This window comes from Mirounga angustirostris, unplaced genomic scaffold, assembly GCF_029215605.1.
Source record: "Mirounga angustirostris isolate CCGP_5_RB_7025 unplaced genomic scaffold, mMirAng1.0.hap1 SCAF_3, whole genome shotgun sequence".
NCBI classification, from domain to species: Eukaryota; Metazoa; Chordata; class Mammalia; order Carnivora; family Phocidae; genus Mirounga; species Mirounga angustirostris.
In genome coordinates, this window is record NW_026991711.1 from 43437936 (window position 1) to 43456215 (window position 18280).

An 18280-nucleotide genomic window follows, 5' to 3' on the forward strand; every position below is an offset into this window, starting at 1 on the left:
GCTGTTATGCGTCTATATGAAGAGATGTCATTTGAGAAATAATGTGACTTCTTTGAATGAAGATTGGAGCACTGGGTATTATACGAAAACAATGAATCATGGATCACTACATCAAAAACTAATAATGTATGGTGACCAACATATCATAATAAAATAAAATTAAATAAAAGAAATAAAACACCTCATCTTCTAAAAGAAAAAGAAAATTTAAACACTAAATATAGAAAAACAGTGAAGCTGATTACACCATAGAGTTGAACTTACATGCCCTTCAAAGAGAGAAGAATTGACCCCATTGTTCAGCAGCTTATAAACAGTCCCAATGAACAAAAATTGCATTGTGTTGAGTCTTCATTTGTAAATGACAAATTTTCAGATTTTAAGTTTTGGCCCTGATGTATACTCCAGTTGAAGTCATTTTAATCAAATAATTGTGGTTCTGGAAAACAGAACACAATTTGTAAAGTGAGAGGGAACACTATGAAATTTCCCACATTTAAAGCCTCTATTAAATCCATGTCTAGACTAAACAAGAGAACTTGTTACTAAGGTAATGAGCGACATAGTACTGCTTCCTACACTTGTAACACTTATTTATTATTTAATAAAGCTGAAGTCATTATTTAAAGCTCACTGGCATAATTGATAGATTCTAAAACTTTCTTTCTTTTGAAATATATCAGTATAGATATGGGTGGTATACTGATTTAATAAATTACTATGATCAACCAAAAATCCTGTATCACAACTTATTTATTTACATCATAAATGGAAGCACTTGAGCATTTCCTTATGAATAGCAATTTATTCACTTACATCTCAAAAAAATCAACAAGTGCCACACTATACAGGGAATGACAGTGGAAAAATATGCCATCAAAGGAGAACTAATTATAATGGGGGAAACTTCAAATTGCCCACATCTCTGTAATCATTGGTGCTAAGAAATAACCAACACTCCTAGAAATATAATCAGCAGTGATAGAAATACAGAAATGTAAGAGAAAAAGAAAGAAAGAAATATAATCATCAATGACAAAAATATAAAAACATTGTCACCAGTAGTTCAGAACAATCATGTAACTCTTTAATAGAATGTTGATACAGTTTATATGTATTTTAAGTCCATAAAGGGATTCGGAAAGCTGGCTATCTAATTCACATATAGCTGTTAATCCAGAATAGTCATGATTATTATAAAAATCCCATGATTCTAAGTACTGGGATTGGAAGTGAGGTTTGTAAATCCTCATAAAAGTTGAATATTATCTTAGGCAAATCCTTTCACTTGATAAATCTTTCTCTCTCTTTTTTAGTATGGAGAAAGACCACAGCCATTGCATTTCTGTGTGACACCTGAGTATCTGTGTCTCACAACTCTCTTAGGCCCTGCAAGTGGCTCTTTTCTGAGTTCTGGCCAGTTTTTGAAGTAACAGCTGGAAATTATCTAATTTAATCCATTCAGCTGCTCTCAACTTCTACAATAAACATCGTTAGTTCTTCATTACAACCATGTGTAGAAATATCTGAACTAAAGAAGATAATTATCCTACTTGTCCCAAGAAGGTATCAGTTAATCCTGATTATATAAGCATAATAGTTTGTTCAATTTACATTTCCTTCTGCCTACAGATCACGAGGGTGTCTGTCTAGTGATGAACTAACACTTATGTGAGCATTTTATAGAATTCTATAATCCCATAAAGATTCTAGGCTGACCGTATAATTTATCGATCCAACTATATCTCTTTTGATAATGAGAATGAACTTTATTAATAATTACATGAAGACATTAGGCACATCCTATAGATAAAACCCCCACATTTCAAATTCCTAGTTATCAAAAAGTACAAGATTTATGGAAAGGAATTAAGAACTTAAGAAACGGAATATCTTAACTCCTCATGTCCTTATCAGCACAGAGGTGAGAAAAACCGTATCCTCAAAGTTTGATGGGCCTAATGTTTTTGGGTGTGTGAGCTTTCAAGTGCCTGAGAATTTGGAAGAAATCATCAAAAGCTCCTTTCAACTCTATTCTTCATGGTTGAGGGGCCTTTTAAATCTAGAGTAAGACTTTCCTCTTGGAACTAAACAAATTTTCTTTCCCGGGAATAACAAGACAAATGTTCCTGTTTCCTCTAAGGAGGAGGTAAAGAACTGGTAAGGAGAGGATATCAGACTCCATTTTTATGTACCTGAGAGCTCAGCATTAATAAAATAAGCATAAAGGCATCATTGTAATAGCATTTTTTGTGGGGGGAAAGAAAAGCATAGAACAGGGTGGGAGGTATACCAATAATTTGATGATCAGCGACAATGACCAAACAATCCTGTGTTGCTTTTGCTTTCTCTTACTCTCCCTTTCATCCCAACTGCTATTTAAAATATTCTACACTTTCCTCAAAACCTACCCACTCCTGTCCCCCATTATTATTTCTCAGAGAAAATAAAAGAAAGAAAAATCCCTCAGACTTCTACTCATTTGAGAAAATTCATTTGGGATGGCATTATATTTGGGATAGCATTATATGAAGACTAGTAAAATACAATCAATATCATCCTCATTATTAGAATCTGAGTGCTGCTATGGATCTCTGCATTTATCTCATGATTGTGAACTTTCTTCTTTTGTAATTTTTAAAAATTTTTTCTCATTGATATCATGAGCAGAAAATTTTTAAAAATATGAATTCTCAACAGTTTAATAAAAGTAAGAAAAGTTTTTAAAACTTACAAACACGGTGTCTCCACATATCATTTGTATCTTCGTGAAAGATAATGCAATACTTCGATAGAACAATAACAAAATTTACAGATGATATACAGTACTGATTTATTTTACTATTGCATGACCCTTCTGGATGATTCCATTCTGTGTCTATTTCCTTATTATTCTGGTCATTTATTTAGCATGGGATAATAATTGATGAGTGATGCTGAAATAATTTCTAGAATAAAAAATTGCAAAATATTTCAAAATTCTTTGTTTAAAAATTCTTACTTGTTTTTGGAAAACTTCCAATAAATTAAAAAAGTTGGAAAAGATCAATCTTTATAAGTTGTTAGAATTGTTCAATAAAAAAAACTTCAACATTACATTGGGTCCAGTGAACCTCGATGATACAACAAGAATTAAAGATGAAAGTCTGAGGTTACCCTGCTTGCAAAAGAAACATACCAACTGAAAATATAACTGAATATTAAAGACATAGTAATAATACTTATAGTAGAGGAATGAAACCATAAACAACTCTATACTTATAGCTGTTATATGAAATATAACTGGAGCTTCTTCTTGCATTTCCCAGATTACTGTATCACATACCTTATTTTTATTTTTACCTTTCTACTTCACTTCTCTACTATATATGTACATTATACAGTGGTTGTTGCATTTTCTATTTCATTCACATAATGGGAAATACCAGTGTAGCAATTCTATAGAACTAAAAAGAATACACATCAACTTAAACTCTAGTCTTGAGGCTTATTCAGTAACTGGATGTGATTTTAGGTTGTCTTCATTGGAAACAAGATTAAATACTCTTAATTGTTTGTGAGAGGGAAAGAAGAAGCAGAGGTTAATATTGGGAATAAGTTTCTCATGAAGAAATGTCCTGATGTGAGAGAAGCCACAACCTTGATTAACCATAGATTCGACTGTTAAGCCCAACAAGGTTAAGAAAACAAACAGCAAGAGAATGGCAGTGAAGAAGAACACTTCTACCCAACTTCTGAATGTTATATTCCACAAGACAAGATGGAAGGATGAGGGGGATTGAAAGGGAATAAATATTCCAGTTAGAACACATCTGAAAGGCCTACAGAGCTTAGAACATTCAAGGACTTTAAAGAATATTTTTAAATGACTGGAGTCAAGTCTGAGGAGAGGTGACAACACGTTGAGACTGAGGAAGTTTAAGGATGGGCTTTATGAGCCATAACAAGGAACTTAAACTTGGAAGATAATAGAAATAATATACTTGAAAGATGTTTAGAAAATCAAAGTTAGGGGGCGCCTGGGTGGCTCAGTCGTTAAGCGTCTGCCTTCGGCTCAGGTCATGATCCCAGGGTCCTGGGATCGAGCCCCACATCGGGCTCCCTGCTCGGCAGGAAGCCTGCTTCTTCTTCTCCCACTCCCCCTGCCTGTGTTCCCTCTCTCGCTGTGTCTCTCTCTGTCAAATAAATAAATAAAATCTTAAAAAAAAAAAAAAAAGAAAATCAAAGTTAGTTTACTTGGTGACTGACCAAATACGAGAAATTTATTGAAAAAAAGGAAATTAACAAGAATAATTTCTAGGTTTCTGGGTTGGCTGATTGGATGGAGAGCAGTACCATCAACTGTGAAAGAAAACTAAAGAAAGATTTGGGGACAAAGAGGATAAGTTCTCTTTTAGACATATTCAAATGTGCTTCCATTCGAAAACATTCAACTAAAGATGCTAATAGTTGGATATACATATTTAGAAATCAGGAGAGAAATATAAACTCCATGTATTCATTTGGGAATACATTAATTAGTACATAATACATTAATACTATTAGTACTATTAGTACTAACACTATTAGTACTATAATACATTAATAGTAATTAATAATAAGTAATTACTATAATCAGTATAATTATTACTATAATTAGTTTGAGTGTTGTTCACACTCAAAAACCTATGCCCCAAAGTCACAAAATTCTAACTCATGTATGCGAATAATTGCCTTAGTAATTAATATCGTGGGGGCTATGTAACATCACACAGGATTTATACGTGACTGGAGAAGAGAAGAAGGGAAAAACTAAAACAAAAATGAAAATCCCTGAAGTCATAAGAACGTAGAGGAGAGTAAGAACAAAATCTGGAAAAGAATGGTAAGAAAAAATCAAGATAGTATGGCTTTGGAGAAGGCAAGGGAAGAGTGTTTATTGGAAGAAGAAGTGATTAGTTATGTTTTTAAAAAGTGAGGAAGGAAAGCAAAATAAAGGGCAGAATAGTGTTCACTGGATTTGATGAGAAGGAGCTCACTGGGGAAATTAATAAGGGCAATTTTAATGGTGCGGTGGTGTTGGAACGTATCATAGCTGGATCTGAGGAAGGGCAGGTAGTAGTAAATGCAGGCAATTTTCAAGAAGTTGGACCATGCTGAAAGCCAAATGACAGTGTAATAGCCTGGAGTAGGGCTATTTTTGTGGGATTTCAAGTTTATACAGTAGGTCATGTGGACATATTAGGCAGTAGGCTTTAGAAGAGGCTGTGCATGTGAAAGACCCCAAACTTAACACCTTTACAGTAACTCAGCCTGTGGTAATAGTCAGATGAGGCCAAGGATAGAGGAGGGATTTATTAGGTTCCAGAGATTAAATCTACTTACCAGAATCAACAGAAAGGAAGAATTTCTTCATCTGGATTGCCTAGAAAGCTCATCATGAGGCTAAGGCTTATATGCTATTATTTTAGAGACTTAAGGACTAAAGTCTCAGGGAAGGAAAGGGAGAAAAAAGGGAAGTCTATCAGTCAAACCAATGAAGTCTCTATGACTGGACTGACCACTGCTTGCCATCAAGTATGACTGCTCACTCATTCTCAAAGGTCCAACCTAGTACATCTCAGGGAGTCCTAAGACAACAAGGGCAGTGATCCCATTGGTGAACCGCTCATTCCACAGAATGAACTCCAGGCTGTACATGAAAGATGCCCCTGGTGTCTTAAGCCTCATCATTAATAAGAAGTGCTGGGGCATGACATAAGAAATGCACTTTCTATACAACTATAATTAGCTTGAGTGTTGTTCACACTCAAAAACCTATGCCCCAAAGTCACAAAATTCTAACTCATGTATGCGAATAATTGCCTTAGTAATTAATATCGTGGGGGCTATGTAAAACTTTTTAAAAACATAACTAATCACTTCTTCTTCCAAGAAACTCAGGAATAGCTGCCCTCATGGAAGTGGATCGAGTTCAAACAGTTGATTAGCTCAATGTGCACTTGGTGTGGAAAAAATGGGCAAAAAGTCCTGGAGACAAGTCAGATTTAGAGGATCTGATGTGATGCATTAAAGGAGTCTGATACACAGTGGTTAAAATTATAGAAGTGATTAAGCATAATCAATAGAACATTTAAGGTAAGTAATCCAGGACAGAAATGAAAGAATATAGTCTAGATTCTGTTGTTCACACTCAAAAACCTACGCCACAAAGTCACAAAATTCTAACTTGTGTATGCGAATAATTACCTTCATCTAGCCCAGGAGACATCTGGGCCTGCATTAGCATCCATGTGCATGAGATCATATTAGGGGTTGAGAAGAAGAGAACAGTCACCAGCACACGTATCTTCTTCATATAATATCCTAATGTTTGGCAGAGTGCCTGGAATACAGTTGGTCTCCAATAAGTGATTCTGAAAGAATAAAGGCAAACAGCAGAAAAAATGTATAATTCACTTTTATATTTACTTAAAACTGGAATAATAAAATCTTCCATCTCCTTTTCCCACAACACAAGTTTATCCTATAGGCTGAATCTATTGTTGATTGATATAATCATTCATAGGCAGTGATAGAGAAATATGTCTATTTACTACAACATCTGTCTATATTTGTAAAAATTTTAAATTTCTTTCATTCTTTCAAATGCGTGCTTTAGAAAAATGCTCTTGTTTTGTGGGAGAACATCTTCCAAAACCATAAAAATACTTTCCACTCAGAAAAGCAAAGCTGTTTATGGCATTTTCCATTTGAAAATAAAATAAACCATTGGCTAATAGTATGACAATTGGTATTGTTTTGTCACTGAATATCTATCTAATTCATGATTCAACAGATCAGACATACAGTTTTAGGTCATATTTTAAGATTCTTGAATATATCATCCATTAATCTTTAATTCTCCATATTATGTAGTTATGCTTTATTCTTTGCCTTTCTCCCTTTAATAATCTGTAAAGCCAAATGGACTCTATCTTATCAGTCTTCTCAAGGAAACAAATGTGACTTAGGTGATATATCCCTTTTTATTGCTTTTTTTTTTCTATTACATGTACTTATTCTCTTAAGTTTATCACACCTACATATATTTACCTAGATTTCTCTTCTTTCCATTTCCTTTGAGTTTCTAGATCATCAGTAAAACAAACAAGCAAACAAACTACACCAAACCTCATGTTTAACACAAATACAAGTGTATTTCTTGCATACATCACAGCTTGATATGTATAACCAGCATTCTTCTCTATGGAACAATTGAGGCACCTGGTTCTTTTCTTCTGTCATATTCTAGGTCTTCTAGCACTCTTTAATGGCTGTCACATTTAGATAGCAGATAAGGAAGAAGAAAAAAAACTAGAAAGAGTTGGAAGCAAGCATACTTACTCACAACTACATTGTCTTGGACACAAGACATATCACATTCCAATGGCAAGAGCTAGTTATATGCCTCATTTAGATGAAATACGTGGGGAAATGTGATCTAGCTGTGTGTCCAGGAAAAGGCAAGGACATCAATGGTGGGTGAATCCCAGCAATATTTGTCAGTCTGGTTTTGTGGTCATCAGATAGCCCATTGCTCTCTTCACATATAGAACATACGAATTCTATCCTCAAGGGAAAAAAAAATCCGCAGTCTCATCACTGAATCCAACTCAATATCTGTACTCTCTGGAAGATGGGTAGTCTTCCTCATCAGATTCATAGCGATTCATGTTCTCAAGACCTATGAAGAAAAATTATCTAACTCTTTAATGGTATAGTAGGATCACGATAACTGTAATAGACATTTCTGCTTGGTAGAGGAAAGATTAGAGACACACCATTTAGCATGTTTGGAATCCTGATGGGCAGGTGGTATAAGAATTCACTGTCATGGACATGAAAGAAGTTCCTTGATTAAACTGTGGTTCTTTCTGGAAAATATTCTTGAGAAAATTTTGGTCATCTATATGGCCCCTTGTTCTACTATCTGGGAAAGTTTTCTTTAGGCATTATTCTCAGTGGCAATATCTGAAGTGGGTTTTGTTGAATGTGATGTCATTGGGACTGTACAGTCCTCACAGTTTCTTATGCAAGTTTGGAGGCCCACCATATGAGTTTAGGCTTGCACCATAAAGGCTTTTCTCCCAAATACATAGCTTTTTTGCCAACACAATTTTCTCAAATTCTTAATAGACTTCTGACCTATTCAATTACAATCATTTCTCTGGGAATCCCCCCCCCGCATTTCTAAACTTTAAGCAGTAAGAACTATGTACAGAGGTATATACATTGGGCTGCTATAAAGACCACATAAGCCATTTCCCCACTTCAGAGACATTGTGCCTCCAAATGATGGCATGACAGATGAATGCAAATTCAGGAGATGGAGAAAGGCAAACAAAGCCCTGATGAATTGTTTTATCCACTGGACCAAGCCTTGCCTGAAGCCATAATAAACCATGAGACATTATTGTTATATAAGTCCTTGATTGCTTGCTATTTCAAGTGGATTTCTTGCATTTGTAAAACAAAAACAAGAAAACAAAAAAAGATTCCAACTAATGCAAGATAAAAGTTGTATTTCATCTGTATAGCTTCCATTTTGTAGAGAAATTTAGGAATAATTATTATTTGAGTAGGGTGGCTTTGATAGAAAATAACAAAAACAGAATGTATTGGTTGATGATGCATTCAATTTCCTTCCTTTTTCTACTTTCTAGTTTAGACTGATTATAAGAATTAGTAGTTTATGTGGAGTAAGAATTGGCCAAAGGGAAATGAGACACAGAGAAATGTTCCACAGCAGAAGGAGAGCAGTGGAAACTGTCAAAAATTATGAACAAATATTAATGACAGTATAATTTATCATTAAAGAAACTAATAAACTAAATCAAGCAAGTGAATATTTTTCCCATAAGGGGATCTATTTGCATTTATACTTACTGAATGTTTGCTTGATATGTTTTGGAAAAATACTGTAAAATAAGATTTAGAGTAAGAAGAACAAAATTTTATAATCATTTTGCATGCCAAATATCAAACACCAGAAATAGTTCTCTTTACAAGTGAGCCTACAGATGGTGACTACACGTATGGTGGTGAGCACTGAGTAAAATATAGAATTGTTCAATCACTGTGTTGCATACCTAAAACTAATGTAACATTCTATGTCAACTATATTTCAATGAAGAAAAGATGTAATAAGCATGCTACACAAATGTGTTTTACCTTTCACAGGATTTACTCACATTTAAAAAATTTCACATAACATAAAAATTAATGGAATTTCAATAGCTAAGTTTTGTGTGTCTACCTGAACATTTAGAAGATAATTGCCAATTATCATTAATTATATCACTAAACTTTTATGATAAAAAAATTGAAGTAATTTACTCTGAAAGGTACTTTCCTCAAAAAAGATACAAAATTTGAGATAGTTGAAAATTATAAGAACATGTATCAAACAACAAAATTATTGAAGAAATAATCAAGTTATCACATTCTTTTCTGTCAAAACAAAGACAAAACAACCTGAAATCTTTTATTAACTTTGAAAAAATACTGTATAGCCCATTTATTTATTTATTCATACATTTTTTAAAATCAAAGGAAGATTAGCATACAGTGTTATATTAGCTTCAGGTGTACAATATAGTGATTCAACAAGTCTATACATTACTCAGTGCTCATAATGATAAGTGAACTCTTTAATCCCCTTCACTTATTTCACTCAACCCCTACTCACCTTCCCTTTGGCAACTACTAGTTTGTTCTCTATATTTAAGAGTCTTGTTTTTTGGGGGCGCCTGGGTGGCTCAGTTGGTTAAGCAACTGCCTTCGGCTCAGGTCATGATCCTGGAGTCCCAGGATGGAGTCCCGCATCGGGCTCCCTGCTCGGCAGGGAGTCTGCTTCTCCCTCTGACCCTCCCCCCTCTCATGTGCTCTCTCTCATTCTCTCGCTCTCAAATAAATAAATAAAATCTTTAAAAAAAAAAAAAGCTGTAATTCTGATTTGATTTGTCAGATTTAAAAAAAAAAAGTCTTGTTTTTTTGTCTCTTTTTGTTTGTTTTGTTTCTTAAAATCCACATTGAGTGAAATCATATGGTATTTGCCTTTCTCTGTCTGACTTATTTTACTTAGCATTATACCCTCTAAGTTCATCCATGTTGGTGCAAATTGTAAGATCTCATTCTTTTTTGATCCAGTAATTTCACTACTGGGTATTTACCCAAAGAAAATGAAAACACTAATTCAAATAGATATACACACCCCTATGTTTATTGCAGCATTATTTACAATAGCCATGATATGGAAGCAACCCAAGTGTCCATTGATAGATGAAAGGATAAAGAAAAATAGTATAAATATATAGTGTGTATATATATATATGGAATATTATATATGGAATATGGAATATTACTCAGTCATAAAAAAGAATGAGATCTTGCCATTTGTAACATATACAGCCCATTTAAATCAACTGTAAAATTGACTGTGGTGATCTGCAAAGCTGGATTGCAGTCTGTAAACAGAAAGCAAAAGTTTTAGCTTAGAAATCATGGACTTAATGGAAAATAAGAATAATATCAAATATGACTTTTTGCAAGAGAAATTCACTTGTCTATACTCTAAAATGTGTAGGTATTTGAGCCCTTCCCATCTTCAATTTACAAGTGCCAAAGGAGATTCTTATTATGTAGCTGTGATAGCTAAGGATAATATCAAACAAGCAAAAAGGAGTGTGAGAATGTTTCAAGTTAGGCTAACATTTGGGAATACCACCAGCTGCTCTCTTTTACAATGAAGGAAAAAAATAGCTCAAAGGCAAAACTGTAAATAAAGTAATTTCAATCTTATTTTACAGGTTGGAAAATATTCACAATGAAGTCCTTTAATGAGTTTGCCCTTTTTCAAGCTGCCTCACAGTATAACTAAAATTAGGTAACACCCTAAGGGGAAATTTGAATAATACTGTTATTTATGTCCTATTAAAAGGTATTACCATATTTTACCATAGAGGCTTTGCAGTATTTTAACATAATGCCCACAAACTCAATTTTATGAATTAGTGAATAGAAGAACAGGCATTAAGCAAAACAAGAAAGATTTGAATTTTTATTCATTTTAACTGTTATGAATTTTAATTAATGCTTTGTTGACTGAATATTTATACATATTTATATTCATTTGTAATTATATATATCACACATATATGTATATGTATGTCTATACCTATATGTATACGTTTATTTATAGATAGATAGATGGGTGGAGAGAGAGAAAGACCTAACATATGACCACAAATACAAGTGATGCTGTTCAATAGTTAGGGATAATTCATTTGTTAGTTAAAATTCCAAACCACGATATAAGTCTAGCTAATGGCAGAAATTCATAATAAACCAACATTTCTTCTAGGTTCTTTCTATAAATTACAATGTCTTTAAGAAATGTGAATTAATGTGTAGGTGTTTATTTAACAAACTATAAAAGTTGTATTTTATTTCTTTGTTTTCTGAGAAAATTTCTCAGGAAAATTAACTTACCGAGGGCTAAAAATATTTTCTCTCAATTTATAAATCATGATGAGTATTTGACCTATTATTATGACTTTGTGGGTGGATCATTAGACATAAGTGAAAGAAAAAAACAATTTAAAAGGAGCCAAGAAAGTAGATGCTAAGTTTCATTCAGTACTAACTCCACTTTACCATTACTTTTCAAAAGCAATCTAAATGTCAAATTTCTGACGCCAAAATTGGTAGCAAGTAAATCACATAGCACTAAACTGCAAAGTGGCATGCAAAATTTAGAACAGTAGGTTGTATATAATTAGGAAAGAGTTTGTGCTTCTAAATATAAAAGTCCTACATTCAACATGAGGAAATAAAACTCTTAGGAAGAAGGCAGTCTGGTTGCACTCTTTAAAGACTCTTAATACAAACATAAGGGCAACAGATAAAACATGAATGCTCACTTAGGAGAAGCAGGCTTTTCACAGGCAAATGTGTAAGACCATTAGTGGAACTAATCAGAGAATGCTGTTATGTTTTGCCTTTCTTTATCCTTAAATATTTTGCCTATATTCCTTCCAATGGAATCGTAAAGGTTTAAGGCAGAGTCATGTCAAACATAAAAGACTTGCATTTTTAAATCCCTTGAATATTCCATTCATTTGCTAAACAAATAATTCTGAATATTAATAGTCAGGTAGTATTTTAAGTTCTTGGGTTACAGAAGTGGAGAAGGAAAAGTCCCTGCCTTCATAGCACTTAATAGTGAAGGAGGCAAATGGCAAACAAATATAAATATAGATATATAATAAAATGTCAATACTCTCATGAAAAATAAAGCAGAGACATCAGATAAAAAGTGATGAGGGTGGGGGATAATTTACAAAGGACAGTCATTCTACCTCTTTCAGAAGTGGTCTCATTTCGGGGCGCCTGGGTGGCTCAGTTGGTTAAGCGACTGCCTTCGGCTCAGGTCATGATCCTGGAGTCCCGGAATCGAGTCCCACATCAGGCTCCCTGCTCGGCAGGGAGTCTGCTTCTCCCTCTGACCCTCCCCCATCTCATGCTCTCTGTCTCTCATTCTCTCTCTCTCAAATAAATAAATAAAATCTTTAAAAAAAAAAAAGTGGTCTCATTTGAGCAGAGACTTGAATTAAATAAGGGAACGAGCCATGCAAAGATATAACGGAGAAAAATGTTATGCAGATAGACCTGCAAGTTCAAAGGCCCTGACGAGGAAATGAACTGGGTTATGTTGACCCCATATCCCTACCCAGGAGGTAGGTAGGAGGCAGATGAGGTGACACCTGTTAGAAGACTATTCCCAATTCTTTGCAAGAGATGAAGCATTAAGGCTGTAGCAGCCGCAATGGTATTAGATTGAGGCTATAATTTGAATGTTGAGGCACCAGCAAAGGTTGAGCAGGTTGCTGTGGGTTAACAGGAAAAGAGACAAATCAAGGATTCTGTCAGTATGTTGGCTTGAGCTACAGGTAAATGATGGCGCTCTTACTGGTATTGGGAAAATTGGGTGGGGGCAGTAAAATCAAGAGTTAGTTATTGGATGTATGCAACCAAGATGCCTACCAGGATATTCATTATCAATATCACAGTGACATTAAGAAAGAGATAGGCTATAGGAGTCCAAACTTGAGGAATAGTATGTGGTAAAGAGAGGTGGCAGAAGCATGGGCTATTCATTTGGAAGTCATCACCATATAGAGTTTATTTAAAGCCAGGGGGATACAGAATATCATGTAGGGAGAGGGTACCCATAGCCATAGGAGAGGAATACCATTCAGGGAGAGGAAAGGGAACCAGCCACAGTTACTGAGATGGTGTGGCCAGTGAGGTGGGAGGGAATCTGAAAGAAGGGGTGAGTGATCTGAGTGAAGGAAAAAGAGCAATAAAGGAGAATAAAGTACCAACCATATTCAATCATAGTACTATTCTCTGCCTTCATTACAGTTGTACAGGTGGTTAAGGCTGGAATATTTTCTGACACTTAGCAGAACAGGTTATGTTGCCTGGCAGAGGAGCCAGATTCTATCATACATAATTTGAGAGGTGTTAACAGGAATTATAAACAGAGTTCTCCTCTTTGCCCTTCCTCCAGGGAATGGAATGCCCAACAGTAGACATTTGTTAGTGCATAATTAATTGGATTGAAACATTTCTGTTACCTGGGAAGAGTCACATAAATTAGTAGACAGCTTAGTAAGGACTAGTCGAAGCAGTCCCATGTCATCTGTTGGTCTTTGGGGGAACATGAGAGGTTTGTGCTTGTAAATGAAAGACAGGAGGTGAATCACTTAGTGCCGATAAAGCAATATTATACTGACACTGTGTATCCTGGGGGAGAAGGTGTGCATCCTGGAGGAGAAGGTGTACCTGGGAAGAAATAACAACTGACAGAGAGAGAGAATGGGAAGAAAAGGTCCTAACTGTGTTTAGTTTGGGGGCATCCCAACCAGGCTCTCCTGCCTTCTCCTATCAGCCATTTTTCCTTTGCATTCACATCTATTCTTGCCACTTCAAATGTCATCTGTATGCTAATGATGTGTGCCCCTATATTTCAAGCCCAACTTTTTTCCCTTACCTTGACTATTTCTGTTTACTGACTATCCAGAGATCCCTCACTGTCAGCATGTCAGAGAGCAGAGTCCGCATCTCCCTGCCTCTGTCCTGCTTCTTTCACTACTTCCAGGGGGCACCAGCTTCGACCCAGCTTCTGAAACTCAAGCCCAAAAGTTACCTATGACCTCTGCTTTCCTACTTGTTTATCCTCATACACTCATAACTTATATTCCCTGTACTTCCTATGTATATTCTGTCCTGTTATCTCTGTCTTTCCTACCCCATCTCTTACCTGACAGCATTATCCTATTTGGTCTCCCTGCTCTAAATATCATCCACTCGCACAGCGCATTAACTTTAGATTTTTAAACTGAATTATACAACCCTGCATGTCTGATCTCTATTTCCCACGCCACCTTTACTTTGCACTGCTATGTCACATATAAACTGAAATGAAACTGTAGAGACTTTTTCGTGTGCTTGGAGACCATGAGAAAGCAAAGAGAAATAAATTTACTAACCACACTACAACACAAAGTACATGCTGATGTGATGGAATACTAAACTCAGAAGTGTCTACTTTTAGAAATTATTATAATTATTATGATTTTACTATGAGCTAACTTAAGAAATGGCATGTATTCTAAAAATTAAAGTACAGAGGCTATGACAATTTATCTGAATTTACTCTCATGCATTATGACCAGATTATGATAAACTATGATCTCACATTTTTATTGAAAGCTTGTAGAAAACAAAATGCATTATCAGAAATTAAATTTAATTGACTGTAAGAAAGAATATGTTGCCTGAAACTGCATCTTGATACCTTTATCCTTTATTTATGGAAATCTTCCTAATTCCTCAAAACCTAGCCCAAAAGTCATCTTATTTTTTTTTTGAAAGATTTGTTTATTTATTTGACAGAGAGAGACACAGCGAGAGAAGGAACACAAGCGGGGGGAGTGCGAGAGGGAGAAGCAGGCTCTCTGCCGAGCAGGGAGCCCGATGCGGGACTCAATCCCAGGACCCTGGGATCATGACCTGAGCCGAAGGCAGACGCTTAATGACTGAGCCACTCAGGCAGCCCCCAAAAGTCATCTTCTTAATGATGATTGTTTTCAACCCAATCAGATATAATTACTCCATCTTACTGTATTTTACTTCCAACTCTGACTTGTGTTAAAATAGTAGTTGTTGACAATATACTGCAACAAATTATATCTTCCTTGAAGGCAGGTAATATGGATTAAACATGTTTGTTTTCACTGAAGTAAAACTATCCTTCATTCAATGAAGATCTGGGTTTTTATAATAGTATCTTAAAATAATTACTATGTTTTCTTCTTTTAGTTAAAATGTATGAATCAACAAACAAAAATGTAACTCAATATATACCACAAAGCTACTTCCCTGATAATTCAGAATATGGTTTCCCATAAAGAAATAAATAACTGTGACACAAATGTTCAGCGTCCCTCATTGTATACTTATTCTTTAGGTAGATTAAAGCTTATATTTATAAATATTTATATTTATAGCCATTTTAAGGATATATATGTGTGTGTATATATGCAGAAGTGGGTATATATACATATATACACACACACATCAAATATATATCAGACATATATATGCATGGTCCAAGATACACACATATATAAATGACACTTTATGAGACATTCTTCACAGAAATAGATCTAAAAGGGAATTTAAAATGTTACTAGAGCCACATTTAATAAACTGATTAAGAAACTGATTATAAATATACTGAGAGTGAGATGCAGAACATATTTTTTACTCCAGATAGAACATAATTTGCAATGGACTTTAACAGAGCAACTTTTCTGGAGTTCACACACAATACTTTGGTGTCATGGCAACAAATCATTTAGTTTAATACCTTTCATCCCACATCATATTTTGAGAACAAATTAAGGATGTCAGCGATCCTGGTTTACTTTGCACTATACACTGCCTCAATCATTTCAATTGAGTTGAACTGGATGCTAAAGAAGGCTGGAAGTATTTTTTCTAAGGATAACTTTTTTTTTGGTCTACATAGCATTAGTTAGTTAGAATGTTGCCTAGAGAGGTCAGAGGGTCTAGATTAGCTCCCACATTCTATTCTTCTGGTTTCACAAAATGCTTTTCAGGAAAGAGTGGATTACAATATACAATCTCTGGGTCCTCTCTGGAAACCTGTCCCGCTGAACACTGACATGCCTAATTTATTTTGCTATGCATCTGTCATGGTCCTGAACAAAAGGACCTGATCCCAATGTAAAGAATTATTAAAATATGATTATATGCCCCAAATCAACAAATTTAGAAAGAAACAAAAAATATCATTACTTGAGTGGAGGTTTTGAAAATTGTTGTTTTTTTTTAATGAGTTTGAAATACAAAATAAGAGAAATTGATTCTACTTAATGCTATTTAGGTCACACAGGAATTTGGGCTACTTCTTTTAATGATCTTCAGTGTTTCTCTAAATGTAGGGACTGAACACAACTTGCTTAAAGCATGGTTTCTCAGCCTTGGCAATATCAACATTTTGGGTCAAATGTGGGAGGTTCTGTGTGTTGTGGAATGTTTAACAGCACCCCGGGCTTTAGCCCACCAGATGTCAGCAGCACCCACTCCCCAAACTGTGACATCAAAACAGACATTGTTATAGGTCTGCTTGAGCGTAAAACAACCTTCTTTTAGAAACTACTGGTTTAAATAATATTGAAAATGTTTTGCATAATTAGCTCAAAGCAATTTTATGCTATTGGTCAAAATAGAAGTTATTTACATTGACTTTCAAAATGTGAACCTTAGAAAAATATCTAGATATTGAAGAGGAATGTTTGGATTAAAACAAAGAGACAGTATCATACCTGACAATAGCTACAAACTCTGTTATAAATATCTTTAAGACCTTAGTAACATTTTAACAACATGGTGAATTTTAACATGTGAAAATAATGAAAAAGTATTAGGTATATTTATGACAAATTATATCTATCTATCTGCGTTTCTATTTCCACAATCTATTAAGCACTGCCTCTGTTATGGTTCAATTAGCTTATCAATTTTCACATTTATAGTCCATGCTATTTATTATATCCTGAATATTTTTATAGCTTATTAATTTGAATATATCTAGTCCTCATAAATTCATTGGAGAGACAAGTATATGTAAACATAATAATCATTTATATACATATATTATACATACATATATGTTTTTTGTGTGATATGATGTGTGTATACTCTATGTGTCTGATATGTATACATATTACATATACATAATATTTATGTACATATAACACATATAAATTTTATATAACATGTATTATGTATACATATTTATGATCATATCATTCTATTTCTTCTGACTTCTTGAATTTGAGCTTAAATACACAATTGTCAGCAAAGTGGAAGGAATATTTACATATTTGAAAATTTATAAGCTTGAAAATATAAATATGAGGCTATAGGGCCAATCTAAAGAGAGTCTTCCTACATGTAGGGGATTAAAAAGAGGTGTAAACAAACATCCTATATGCTAAATTAATCATGTCCAAATTTACCAGTAGCAATTGTTTTGCAAGATAAATACTTAATTTACCCCAATGTCAGTCGTTCTATCTTTTTACACTGCCTGAGTACAGCATTGTTCTAAGGAGATGCAAAGATTTAGAGGCATTCCCAGTCAGGTATGGATCAGAAATATACACCACTAATAAAACAAAGATGGATTGATGGCAACTAGGCTAGACACACAGACATGTATAGAATAGAGGAAGAAAGCAAGTAACAGCATTCTGAGTTGCATCTTGAAGAGTATAAGTTTTCTAAGTTTACAAGGGGCAAGGCATGGAAACGTGAAATTGCACAGCTTAATGAGAACCCACAAATAGCCCAAGTGCAAAGCATCTGATCAACAAAAGTTGAGAGATAAGGCTAGAAAGACAGGCAGGACCAGACTAAAGAGAGCCTTTTTTTTTTAAGAGTTCATTTATTTAGAGAGAAAGAGTTGGGTGAGGGTGGGCAGAGAGAGAGAGGGAGAGAGAATTTCAAGCAGATTCCCCACTGAATGCAGAGCCCGATTCGGGGGCTTGATCTCACAACCCTGAGATCACCACCTGAGTCAACATCGAATCCGAGGCTTACCAACTGAGCCATCCAGGCACCCCTGGAGAGAGTCTTTTATCCCAGTTAGCCCTCTTAGCCC

General features: G+C 34.8%; 1 long non-coding RNA gene across 1 annotated transcript in view; it reads right to left on the bottom strand.

Moving 5' to 3' along the window:
- Positions 1 to 324: 324 nt before the first annotated feature.
- The window catches only part of LOC135363740 (uncharacterized), a 47077-nt gene continuing 29121 nt past the window's right edge, over positions 325 to 18280 (bottom strand). The window contains exons 2-3 of the long non-coding RNA XR_010409796.1: positions 6229 to 6395; positions 325 to 439 (exon numbers count right to left, since the gene is read on the bottom strand). This is a non-coding gene — a long non-coding RNA (uncharacterized LOC135363740). The remainder of the gene's footprint in view (positions 440 to 6228; positions 6396 to 18280) is intronic.